This window comes from Peromyscus maniculatus, chromosome 2 (assembly GCF_049852395.1).
Source record: "Peromyscus maniculatus bairdii isolate BWxNUB_F1_BW_parent chromosome 2, HU_Pman_BW_mat_3.1, whole genome shotgun sequence".
Classification (NCBI taxonomy): Eukaryota; Metazoa; Chordata; class Mammalia; order Rodentia; family Cricetidae; genus Peromyscus; species Peromyscus maniculatus.
Genome location: NC_134853.1, coordinates 592,844 through 605,046, shown reverse-complemented (window position 1 = coordinate 605,046; position 12,203 = coordinate 592,844).

Genomic DNA, 12,203 nt, shown 5'->3' with positions numbered 1-12,203 from the left:
CTTCATGGAAATCATATCCATGTAATAAATTCTTGTATGTTTGAAAATTATGTAGTTACTAAATGTTGTCATCTAGAATATCAGCATTTATTGTGAAGAGGAATAAATGAGCTTGGTTTGATTTTGTTTTGATCAAAGGATATACACTGAACTTACTTTTGATAGTAAGATTTGTCTCCAGCTTGTTCTCTAGTATTTTGCCTAAACTGTTTGAACTGATAGTATAGGACACAGATTTAAAAAAAAAAAAAAAGTTTCTCATTATGGCAAATGCACCAAAGTGAGTGATTTTAATAAATATGGGTTTTACTTTGTGCATCTTTAAACTTCCATAGAAGTTTCTGTTTCCTTTGAGCTCTAATTCATATTAGGATAAAAAGAGAAGAAGCCTCCAATCTTCCATCTTAGCACCACCACTTCATTGCTGGGAAAATCAGGATAGGATGCTCAAGAAATTATCGAGTATGTTTATGAAGGCGCCACCCCTCACAATATAGCTTACTGATCGACTAAAACATTGGAATCGGCTGGGGTAGTTCCAGTTCTATATTACTACGTGGTCTCAAGGGCAGGGACCATTTGTGTCAGATCAGAAAAAGACCACATTTTAGGTTTTCATATTGTTTTAATACTTAAATCTGGGAGAATGTTGTCATGTTTTACTTTGGAATTCAGCTGAAGTATTCTATTGTATTTTTGGGGGGACTAATCCTGGTGTAGTATAGCACTGCCCCGACCAGTATCGTAGAATTAGCCATAGGACTTCTAAAGATACCAAGTCTTTTACGCATGAATCCACACTACTGCACAGAACCTACACATATCTGCCCATATGCTTCCAATCATCTTTAGCTTATAATGCTTAATACAATGTATACATTATATTATTAGCTGTTATACTACACTGTTTAAAGAATGTCAAAAATGTATCTACACGCTGGGTGGTGGTGGCGCATGCCTTTAATCCCAGCACTTGGGAGGCAGAGCCAGGCAGATCTCTGTGAGTTTGAGACCCAGGCAAGGCATAAAACTGCACAATGAAATCCTGTCTTGAAAAACACACACACACACATATGTGTGTGTGTGTGTGTGTGTGTGTGTATGTATGTATATATATGTGTATATATATGTATATATATATGTGTGTGTGTGTGTGTTCAATACAAACATTATTTTTTCAAATGTTTTCATCAGTAGTTGGTTGAATGCAAATATTCAGAATGCCTTTGTATGCTCAGATATGATATCTCAATTAATTCAAACTAATTTACTTATCTTCCAGGCTGTCAGAAATGTTGCTCCTTATCTAACACCTGACAGCTCCTTGATCAACAGTGTTTAGTATAGTAACTGAAGGAATTTGCAGTCTAATTTTATAGAGAAATTATTTCTTCTCATGTTCAGAAATAAGTTTAGAACCAAAACTCACATTTGTTCTGTTGACCGTGGTAGAAACATAAAATTTACACGAAGCAAAAATGATTCAAACCATTTCTTCCTTCTCACCAACAACATTGTGATCTAAACTTTCCATGCCATGTGGATATGCTCCAAGAGCTTCCCCCACGGCTGTCCGCACTAGGCACAGGACTCCCAGCCCTTCGGATGGGCACTTACTATGCTAGGCCTTGTGGAATTCTAGAGAACATGAAGAAGCTTAGAAAAACAAAGATCTAAGGAAACAATCCATGTTCTGAGAAGATCACGGACTAGATGGGTAGAGGAAATGGACTCCGATATTCTTCAACTGGATTTTAAAGATGAAATGAGAAATTTAAAAACATGATACAAAGAAAGCCAAGGTGATGAGACAAGAGACATGACCACATATGTGAATAGTTCTGATGGGAAGCCTAAGTCACTGAAGGGAACACCCCTTCTCAGCCACTAATCACTCAGCTTTGTGCTCATAGCTCACCTTCAGGGAGACAAATGGGAACGGCATAAAAAGAATTCACAGTGGTAGGGGAGAGAGGATGAGGAGGAGGACTAGGGAGGGGAGACTTCACTGGGGAAGTATTGGATGAGAGAAAAAGAAAGGAAGGAAGGAGAGAGAGGGAGAGACAGAGACAGAGACAGAAAAGAAAGAAAACACAGGGTTGCCTCAGTGCAGAAGCACAGGAATCTAAATGTTCTCAACCACCTGACATCATATATAACATTGGTTATTTAATAAAATACATCTGGGATAGAAAACCCTTTTTGGGAGACTTGAGAAACCTCAACTTAGAACATTGATGGAAAGTCGTATTCTGGGAACAAAAGAGAAGAAGCAGGACTAAACTGGCCCTGTTTGCAGCTGTCCAGCCTACATTCTTCTCTGTTAGTTGAACAAATACCTATTTGAATACTTTTTGTAACTGTTACAGAAAAACAGCAAAGTGTCCAGACTGAAAGTTTTGCTGCCCATTCAACAACTTTATTTTCTAAACAGTCAAACTGCTTAGTTAATGTTGAAGTGTCGGGATGATTTGTTTGTTTGCCTGTTCTTTATTCCCCAGCAAAAATGTGAAGGCTTCTTCCAGACCAAAAGCCTTGATGCTTCATCTCTTTGTGGTAAGAGAAAAGTACCAGATGAGACACCTAGCCAGACACAAGAAACTGAGGTGTGAAGAGTGTGTTATGAGTGTGGAAACAAGGGGTTGTACTCTACCAGAACTCAGGCCAGGGGAACTCTATGGTTTCTGTTATGACATTCCCAGACCAGAGCAAATGGATTGCTACAGTTCTTTACACACACAATACCATGTTTATCAAGTTCATCGTGCATCAGCAGTACTTCAGGGGAGATGTGTCCACATTCTACCCTTGCTGAGCTGCCTAACAGTTCCATAACATGATGAAAGTCTCTATGAAGAAATGGAGTCAGGACTGGAATGTAACTCTGTGAGACACCAAATCTTTGTTCTCAACTGACTTTATGCTGCAATTCAAAGAATTCACATCATGCATTTGCATTCACATTGTGATGGTGATGGCGGCAATCAGAGTACATGAGTTAAATCTTGTCTCATGTCCATGGGGCCACTTTCTACATAGATCACACCAAGAAGCAGAGTTAATGTTTCTAGCTGTAAATCAGTGGCCATAGTTGTATATTTGTTCCCAATTTACACCTCAGAGTGGGATCATCTAGACAAGCTCTAAGTGCTTCTTTGTAGAAAATGGTCCCAGGACAGCAAAAGCAGCTCAATTTGTTCCTGCCTTCTGGACATTCACCATTGAAAATGGCACCTCTGACAAAGCCTATAGGTTGCATTATGGGTCTGAACATAATGACAGCATCTTTGTGTGTGACAAGAACAAAGGCATTAAGGAACATGGTGTGCAAGCCTGTGCTCCATCCACTTTCTAGAGAAAGTCTGGGTTGCCATTGCTGTGCTAATATAGGTGAGTGAAAGAAGAAAACTGAGAAATTGGATTACTAAACATAAAAAGAAAAGATGAGGAAGGACAAAGTAGGAGGACAGCAGAATGTGAAGGAAATGAGCAAGGGAAAGAGATGGAAGATGGCGGAAAAAAAAAGAAGGAGGCTGGGAAGAAATGAGGGTGGGAATGAGAAAAGAGAAGGAGGGAGAAAAGGAAGAGTGAAAACAGGAAAACAAGTGATACACTGAGTAAGGTGGAGATGCAGAGACTATGGAAGCCATGGTGGAGAAGAGTGAGTATTCCCGCCATCTCCATGATAAATTTGCCACATTCCTCAGCATCTGGAGAGTGCAATGCTTGTCATGAATGTGAGTCTCCACAGCAAGGAGAGACTCAAATACAAAAGTCCATATTCCACTGCATTTCTCTCCAGGACTTTAAAGATCTCTCTAATTTGTACACTCAGGAAAATAAGTATTTATAGGTGAAAAGCGTAAGTCTATGTTGCACATGGGTCTTCTTTGATACTTAGAAGTGAGTATATGTAAAAACAACTTTTTCCGCAAAAAGAAATTGACTTAACTCTAAAAGTAATATATAATGATAAATAAATATCCATTCCATCATGACGGAAACATGTGCCAAACCTTCCATCTCTCTGAGTAAAACCTTAAAGGTAGTAGAAAGTATTTTTAAAGCATATTTTAGGTATAGAGATTTATTATATTTACATATCAATCTTAATTGTATAAACCTATAAAGAATATTCATATATACTTAAACAATACTAAGTTAAATATGTGCATATTTGGCACAAGAAAAGAAGATACAGAGACTGAGATCAATTCCTGAGCAATAGAAAGCATAAAAGATGCTACTGAGCCATGTAGGAAATCTGCTATGAAGGACGGATGTACAAAAGCACATATACAGAAAAAGGACAGAAACAAGTCCATAGCAACTGCACTCAGAAGCAAGAACATAAGAGTTACTTGGGCTGTTCATTATAAAGCAGCTTATTAATGCACCCGAGAACAGACGCCAACAGCAAGCAGAGCTGTGTCTAGTCATACACTAATGTAAGTGCTATATTTTCAAGAGCCAGGGCAGACTTTGGGTAGCCTGCCCTCATGGAAGAACAGAAGGAACTTCTGACCAGAAGATCATTGCGAATCTGCAGATACAGCCCCTATCTCTCAGTGGGCTTAGGAGAAGGCTGAATGATACAGACCATGCTTCAGAAAAAAAAATGTAGGAGAAGCAACAGAGAGCCCGATAGAGGACTGCAAGCACAATGTGGTACCCCACAAGGTTGTCAACATGGTACATGAAAAGTAGATAAAGACACAGAGGTAGTACACATCCGCATCAAGAGCTGCACTGCTCACAATAGTCAGGGCATGGAACCAGCCTAGATGTTCATCAACAAATCAATAGATTGAAAACACACTAAAGTGCCTCACTTACTGAGCCATTTCCCAGCCCCAAGACAGTTTTTCTGTATCCCAGGATGGTTAGCAACCCACTACGTTGTTCATGCTGGTCTTAAACTTGGGAATCCTCCTGTTTCAGCCTTCCTGGTTCTTAGATACAGGTGTGTACCACCATGACTGCCTCTGAGCCCCTCCCTTTAGCTTTTGGATGACTGTCTTCTCCCTGAGCCTTGTATTCCTCTCTATGGATCTGTCTGTGTCAAGATCTGTTATAAGGAGACCAGTTTCATTACATTAAGGCCTGTTAGAGTAATAGATCTCGTTGTAACCCATTGACCCATTTAAAAAAACTTAACTGCCCCAAAAGAGTTATCATCACAGATATTTTGTCTTAAGACTCCATCATATAAATTTCAGGACAGGGCATATAAATCAATCTGAAACACAAAACTAGAAATGGACTTAGCTGATGGTTTTCTGTTTTCATATGATAAAAATTACAAATAAAGCATATTCTTTTTTACAGAGGATTAGAAAAAAATACTCCATTCTGACTCTTAAAAAGAGGTAAGTAAAGAATAGTATAACCAATTTCTTCAACACAATTCGCATGGCAAATAAAAGCACATTTTATAGCACTTGTAGACTCTTCAATGTTGGCCACTGATGTGATACTAAAACCCAATTCAAGAAAAATACATTTAGAAGCATACAGGTTGACATGATGCTCTGCTTAAGCACAGAATAATTAAAGTACATAAGAGGACAGATCAATGATTTCTCAGCAAAACCTCCTCAATCTTCTTCTTGCTTAATACTTGGCAAGTCTTGACAGTAGATTGAAGTTTTAGGGCTTTTGTTGTTACTGGGTTTTTTTTTTTTTTTTTTTTGAGCTTAAAGTTCAATTAGTTTATGTTCTCACTTTAGTGTAGACACAAATATATTCAGTTCATTAGAACAGGCTTAACTAATCTTTCCAAAAGACAGTTTTGCTTATTGGTTAAAAACATGTATTCTTCAAATTAAGTTGTTTTCAGTACCAGCAAGCTACCCACACAAGGACTTGAGGCAGTGCATATTAGTACGTAAGCAGTGCCAAAGCAGAGAAAGGAGTCGTTTTTCTCTGACTCCATTGTTCTGAGCTTTAAGCATCACCATCACCTGTACGACTTGGAAAATCAGATGGCAAGGCCCCTTCCCAGTGTGACCCATGATTGTACGTTTATAGAAGCTTTTTCTTTTCCTAGCAGTGTCATGGCCCCACCCCTACTCATTAGCCGTTGGATCTTGAGAAAGTTATATGACATCTTTCAACATTGCCCTCTTCTTTAAAATCTGGGTGAAATGAGCAGATAGTTTGTTTCTAAGAAGAAGAATGAGGAAGGTCAGACAGAATGCAAGGATGAATTCTTCTGAGTCTCTCTTCTGTACCAAGCTGTTGAGCCAGTTTTTGTGAATGTACCAGATGAGAAACTAATAAATGCTGAAAAGAAAACAAAACAACAACAGCAAAAACCCTCGGGATGGAGTTGGCACTAGATTAGTGTTCTGGATTTGTAAAGACAACATCACTCCTGCCCCCATTGTAATCCTGTGCAGAGTCCTCTTACGAGTTTTGAGCTTCAACCCCAAGAACTCCCTGTGATAATAGAAGTAGTTCTTAGCATCCCACAAGCTACCAAGCTATTTCTGTGAGAAAGCATGCTTTCCGTCCATTTCACAGTTAAATCCTCAAAAGCTGTAAGAACCTCTGCTCCAGACTACAACTGTGCAGGTTATGCAAGGCCTTCTGAGGACTTCACCTTGCCTGCTGTCTCTGGCTCCAACCCAGGAAGAGCCAACCAGTCCTGAGAAGCACTGCACAGCAGGACACAGAGAAGTGCCAGACGGAGGAGAAGTCAGCCAGACCTCACTGCCCCCCACCCCCTGCAGCTTCCCATCTGCAGCACCTTTATCCAGAGATAAAGCAGCTCTAACCTCCAGTGAAGTCCTGAGTTGTCATTATTGCAATGGACAAGATGATGGTGCTGCTGCATGACTTCTTTTATACTTAGAATAACCTGCAGACTTTTAAATGTCTTGGTGAATCCAGAGCTGTTAATGGACCTGTACAGAAATTCATCCAGGGACAAGGGAGAAACAGTCTGCTCATTTTACTCCTAAAATTGTAATCTTTTCATTTACCACTCCTATCTATAAATCTATTTATTTCACAACATTGAAGATTATTTCTAGATTCTGAGATTTTGTTGCCATCCAACATACATATAGTAAGGAAATTGTCTGTTAAAAAAAAATACCCTTTTAAGAGAAAAGAGACGTGATCATTTAGAATTCTCAAAAGCCGAAATACAGTGCCATAAACATTTTCAAGGGCTATCTTGAAATATTATGCAGATATTAGGAAATAAGCAAAATATGTTCTATTTATAGTCAATAAATGTAAATGGCACATTTTTTAAAAGCTCTTACAAAACTTAATAGTACAGATCAGTCAACTATTGTTTCTAAGGAAAATGCTTAGATGATATTGGCTCATTTCCCAACCCAAATTTTCATTTGCTTCTATTAGCAATTCATTATTCCTACAAGAGGCACATCTGCCAGAAATAAAATTTAAACTTTTCAAATGTATGGAGCAAGATTTTTACCCTCCTTGTGCTTTTAAACCCCTTTTCATGCCATATGCAAAATTGTATAGATACCTCCATAAAAAAGTTGGGCTATGGGAAATCAGGATACAGGTACATCTGAACATTCTACATGAAGAGTTGCTTGAAATCTAAATATTACAACACTTTTCTACTTGAGAGTATTGCATATCATGTTTTTTTTCCATTGCTTTTCATTGGGTTGAATCAGTCAACTTTAACAGAAAGTACCCATATATTTCAAATTTACAACCAAATTAAGGCACATTGGTACAAAACATAATATATGCTCATCTAAGCACATAAAATTGAAATAACTGCATTTCCAATTTAAAATGAGCTGATTGGGCATTTAAAACAGTCTAGTGAAATCTGTGCTCAAATTTAATACAATTTTTTTTTTGTTCTCAGCTGAATATGAGATTTGAGGGTATAGGTCACATAATTCCACCTTCAGAGTTCACTAAAATTAAATATAAGGGATTTTCTAGAGATGAAAAACAAGTCAGTGAATTTTTATTGTCTCAAAAAAAGTAAAACTGTAAGAACAAAGAAGCTTTCCCTTTGTTATACATTTAATTTGAGCCTATCTCCATCTCCATCTTAAGAAAGCACAATAAACATCATACCCTATCATAGTACAAAGAATTAGGGTAAGTGTTAGAGGAAAAAAGTACTATAAAAACCAGAATTCCAGTAACATGCAATAAATGAAGCTCTAAATGACACTTTTATAATTTCTGAATAGTATGAAAAGGATGATAAGCATTCTGTGTCTCTATATGAGTCCTGATTGTAACACATTACAAGACGATGTCATGGTTTATCAGGCCACCTGGGTTCTGATCCTGATGATGAGGTCACCCACTTGCCTTACTTACAACCAGATAGCAGCTCTGGAGTCAACATGATAGTCCACCCACTGATTAAAGCTATAGAGTAGCCCCAGACATATGGAGTGACATTTAGACAGAAGAATGAAAGAGATAGGCAGAGAAAGAGAGGCAGAAGGTGCCTTTGGAAGTAGTCAGGTTTGAGTTGAAACCATACTGTACCATATCAAAGTCAGGACTTTGGCCAAGTCCTTTGACTTCTCTGTCTTATTTCTTTGTCTAAAACTGAAATAGTAGTGATATTCCAAGTATTGTTAAAATGTTTGCAATAAAATGTTCAGAATTGTTAAAAAGTATTCCATGTTACAGCATATGTTAAAATCTAGTATAATGCAGGCTTTCAGTAAAAGGCAGCTAAGTTTTTATATCATGTGTACAAAATTGCTTTTGGAATATGATGTGTTTTCCAAATTCAAGTCACTAATATCATGCCCAATATTTATGTAATGTGATGAGATTCTCTCAAGGAAGGGGTCCTGTGCGGTCTAGTCAACATTTATTTTCTCTGTTCTTACTCTTCCTTCTTCCCTTCTATTCTCTTCTATAAACTCTCCTATAAACTCTTTCTAGGGGGTCCACTTCTTCCATCATCTATGCAATCCATTATTTCCCTTGCCATTTGATCACCAGATAAGTAACATCTATACTTATTTAATGACTCCTTTTTACTAAGATTACTACTAATTTAGCACAGTTTGGTATAATTATAACCAAATATTCTGTTCTCCAGATGGTTCCTTCATAGGTTTCCAACTCAGAGAAACCTCATTTTTTAAAATCTATAGTGTTGTTCATGCTGTACTCTGTCTAAATTTACATCACAGTTAACATAGTTTCATAAGCAAATATCTATTTTTAAAATGAATTACAAAGAACTAACCTATATCTCTAGAGCATGAATGATAACTCCTGAAAACTTTTTAAGAATTATATGCTGGAGCTGATGTTCAACAGGGGCTAAAAACCACAACTCCAGTGATACCCTTCTCTAGATTGTCCATTACAGTACAGAGAATTTTCAGGCTTCCCTGTGCCGGTAAAACACTGGATGCAGGCAGTTTTTGTAATAGGATCATTGGCTAAAACAGAATGAGTCAATCTGATCGATAGAAATTGCACATGCAGCAAAGAGCTCTTAATGGACCTTAATCTCCATTAGGCTGAGTTGGAGGAAGTTGCAAGGGAAGCTGCATCACATTTCAGCCATTTATAGTAGCATCATGGTCCATGCACAGCTCTCAGTGAACCAGAGTGTTCATCCTGGGGTGCTCTGGGACAACCATCAATGGGATGCCATACCCTTGCATCACTGGTGTCCAGGAAATGCTCTGAGGAACACTCTAGAGAATTGTCTCCAAGGCTTATTAAAATTTTAGCAGGAATTCATGGTGGGTCAACCAAAAGAACATTAGCACGCAAAGCTTTTCTGTCAGGTGTAATTAAATGTGGTTTAGAATCCTGAGAAATGAATAAAAACCAAAATGAACAATTTAAGCTTGTTACCAAAGGCCTTCAGAGTGCATTCATTGAAAAGAATGATAAAGATCAAATTTTCCATAAAGACACAAACTTTGCAAATGATACATAAAAATATGAAGACTAATCCAATGTTTGAATGTCCTGAATGTAAAATTAACTCCTTTCAATTTAATATATATTAGGTAAAGCATCATGTCAAAACCAAAAGAAAAGGAAAATTATGCACAATTTAGAAGATTACCCATTGTGCACATATTCAGAAATTACAGCATAATACCTCCTAATTAATGTTGATTGAGGACTTTGATTTCAAATAGTATGAAGTGTAATACATGGATATTGCAATGTACATTCACATACCCTCCTTACAAAGTCCTTGATATCATAGACCAAAATAGTTAATAGCAAAATGCTATATTTTTATGTCTTTCTTAAAGTAAAATTTTGTGATACAAATTCCAAAATCAATTTTTTTTAAAGCATGAAATCACCTGGGCCACAGTATTAAGTTTTTCCAAATGTTTGGGCTACAGAGTTGGAAAAGTGTGTATTTTTCTGTGTAACATCAATAATTTCAAACACAGTTGCTTTCTTTATCTTTGACCTGTAGCACAGCATCACTTCTTAATCTTGCTCTTTTTGTACTTCATTATTGACTATCAAGTGGGTCCACCCTCACACCTGACTTCAGTTAGAATATTTGTAGAAATGTATGTGACATACATTAAATGAATAAATGAATTGTGCATTTCTTGAGGAACAAAATGTGCTTTTTAAAAATCATTTTATGTTATTTGCCAATAACAATGGTGACATAAAATAAGCACTTATTTTTGTTGAATAAATTTAAACATGTACAGATGCAATAATCTGCAAAGTATTTAGAAAATTCCGTCTAGTTTATAAAAGTATAGAAGACCTTTGGTTGTATGTCAAAAGATCACTTCAAATCAGAAATATAAAACAAGACCTAGGTTTATTTGTTTGTCTGAATACCTCCACAATGGAGATTGTATTAATATCTATGAACTGTTCAGACATGCCACTTTATTGTCTTCATCTATGGGTATGAAAAACAATAGAGGTATAAAGTTTTAATGGATGTATTATTCCACTAGACTAAGAGTGATAAGAAAAATTAGTAGCCAAATAAGTTTAATCTCCTTGGGATTGAACAGAGAAAAGAAAGAAAATGTTTTATGCAAGTCAATTACCAATGTTAGAGGATTACTTAATGTTTGTTTTAGTTGTATTATTTTTATCTACCAAGTGCTTCTATTTTGGAAAGACGTTCTTGGAAGGGATGTCAAAGAAAACACAGGGATTCAATGTATCTTACTTAATGAATAAATGAGTCAACCCCATTCCAAGAAAATAATGTAAAGAAGCATCAAGTTTCCATTTGCTATCCCAGACATCACAGGATAAATAGTATCTGGTTACAAAAATAAGAGACAACCTTTCTTTCTGATTCACAATTATACCCCAACCTCCTTGGATCATCAGACAGTCTTATCTGCCTCCAACAAGTTGGAAAAATATCCAATCACAAGGAAGAAATTGGGGGCAGAGAAGAAAGTGCTTTTGATAGAAAAGTTACTCATGATAGAATACATTTCTCACTTTAAACTCATTATTTACTACAAAAATAAATAGATTAAATCAAGTGAGAATTTTCAGCTCCTACATATCCAGTTTAATAGTATGCAATTTATTCCTGCTATTGGAATTTTTTCTTTATATGTCATCTTAATCACAGAGAACATAAAATCAACATTATTACATAATTTCTTGATAAACAGGAAAGAAGTTGTTATCATATGTCTTTGTATAGTCAGTTTTGATTGTAGCAAATGTAGAATGAATTTGACACTATCAAAATATCCTTTTACACACAATTTATTTAAGTAAAAGCAAAAATCTCAGAGTTCATGGTTATAGTAGATCCAGTAACAGGTTTGGGGTTCCACTGTGAGGGTAAGCTAAGTGCAGGGAATGAACATTGTACCATTTTTGCATAAGTTATCTATAGGTACTTGTCTCTATCAATTTCTTCATCAATGAGTAGACAAGGTGATTCACTTAGCTATTATGGTCTCTGCACTTGTAGATTCTAATAATTGGTCTACCAGGGAGCATAGAACTCCGTATACTCTAAAACATCTATCTCGGCCATCATGTTCCCTTATGGTCTCATCCCCCATCCCCTACCCTCTATTGCCCCCCTTGACCCCCAGTTTACTCAGGAGATCTCATTTATTTCTCCTTCCCAGGGTGATCCATGCATCCCTCTTAGAATCTTCCTTGTAAGCCAGCTTCTCTGGAGCTGTGGGTTATAGTCTAGTCTCTACTTATAAGTGAGTATATACCATGTTTGT